This window comes from Tupaia chinensis, unplaced genomic scaffold (assembly GCF_000334495.1).
Source record: "Tupaia chinensis unplaced genomic scaffold, TupChi_1.0 Scaffold143648_1, whole genome shotgun sequence".
NCBI classification, from domain to species: Eukaryota; Metazoa; Chordata; class Mammalia; order Scandentia; family Tupaiidae; genus Tupaia; species Tupaia belangeri.
In genome coordinates this window covers 726,269-728,373 of record NW_006203497.1, presented here as the reverse complement: position 1 = coordinate 728,373, position 2,105 = coordinate 726,269, and positions in this window count along the sequence as shown.

The window sequence follows — 2,105 nt, the reverse complement described above, 5'->3', positions numbered from 1 at the left end:
ATCATTTGAGTTCCACACCTGGCAGATTGAAAAACACACTGGATGAATGTGTCTGTACATGGTCAAATAACTCCAAAGAGAAAGAAATGTTGAAAAGAGGATTGGAGCATTACCGTCTCCCAAGTAGGGTGCTTTCTTGCTTTCTCTCTCTTTCTTTCTCTGGTGAGTTAATGCATTCATGTATGTTTTTGCTGATAAGTGGAAGCTGAAAGATTCAAGTGCACAAAGGTAGAGACTGTAATGGGACATACTTGTAGGAAAGGGGAGAAGGATGGAGATGGGGCGAATTTGGTTAGCTGATGCAAGAGTGCTTGTAAACAAGTAGGATAGATTACAGAACACTATAGCATGATAAAGTAATACTAGTTGGTAAAATTCAGTAAGTATTTCTACCAGAAAAGTAGATTTTAAATATGTACAACATTAAGTAATAATAAATATTAGAGATTGTGGACATGTCTGTTGCCTTGATTTGAACATTACACACTGATCAGGAAAGTCATGATGAATCTTTGCATGGGAAAACATAGAAAAATATGTCATGATTTTTCCAACGATCCACTATATAATCATGCCCCATTGTACCCCACAAATTTATGTCCACATCCCATTGGGGAGTGCTTCCTCTGTTTCTCTCTATCTCATTCTCTCTCTCTGACAAACACACACACTTTCTGGCAATTAAAAATAAATTGTAAAGAAATACCATTATGCACTCATTTGTATGACTATAACTCAAAAACTGCCAATACCACGGTATTGGTAAGAATGCAAAATTAGTAAGCCATAAGCCATTCTAGAAAACACTTTGGCATTGGAGCCAGCAGGTGGCGTGATAGTTAAGGCACTGGACTATTATATGGCTGACTCCATGGTATCAGTCCTGGACTTAGAGGCTTGGAAAACATTGTGGGAATATGTGCATGTGTGCCCAAAATTCTGAGAGGCTAATGGAGGGGAAGGGATTGCAGAGTGGCCATCGCCCCTGGGGTAAGGGTTTTCCCACTTTTCCTTTCTGTCTCTCTCTCTGGTGAGTGCACATGCCTTGTGATAAAACCTTTAAAAAAAAAAAAAGAAAAGAAAGAAAACACTATGGTGTTACTCATAAAGCTAGACATACACTTTTTATATCATGTGAAAATCACACCTGTAGTTATATCCTTAAGAGCAATAAAACATGTTATCACAGAAAAGTCCTATAGCCTAGAAATGCTGTAAAATATGAAGCTTTTAGTTAATTAGAAGAAAAAGGGTTTTATAATCCCATGTGTTTTATGGAATAAATATTATTTTAAGGAGTAGTTGTTGGGAATTATTAAAAGCTTAGAAATAAAAATGCACATTGTCCCACCCATGTTTGTGTGTAGGTATGGGGCCCAGATGCATAATACCAGAATCATGGGCTTGACCTTCACATCCTGAGTTAATTATGATGTGGAGCAACCTAGAATTTGTGGGAAACCTTGAAGTAGCCCAAGGCTGATAAGTGCCTGGGCTCTCTATTCTCTTGTGAGGTAGCTGCCTCTCCCCTAGGCTGTTGAGCAGTTAGAGGCTTTGAGGAGGTTAAATTCTCTGCTTTTCTGCCAGCTCTGTATTAGGGCAGACACTGAGCTTTTTCCCTGGTAAGACACTCCAAATATGCTGAAACCTCCTGTCCCCAAATTCACCCATAAAGACTGTGCTCAACTTTAAGCTGGGGGCAGGAGACTCAGTGTTGACTCCTCCATACCTGCTAATACATATTAATAAAAGAGGTCTCCTTTTTCTCTCTTTAATGCCACACTTTTGTTCATTGGTATCTGTTATTCTGCAACAAGGAACACCTCCTGGGCATGACTGAAATCCTGGCTTGTTTAAAAGCTGGTAGGGGGAGGAGAATCAATGTTAAGAAGCTGTCAGGGTTATCTCTCTCTCTCTCTTTCTCTCTCTCTCTCCTCCTCCCTCACAAAAGAAAATAGTTTGGGACCAGCAGTTAGCGTAAAGGCTATGTCACTGGACTCCCATGTAGTCTACTGCGGTTCAAGTCCCAGACCCGGTGGCTTAAATATCACGCCAGGTTTGTGTGAATGAATGCATGCCCAAGATCCCGAGAGTTTAAATGTATG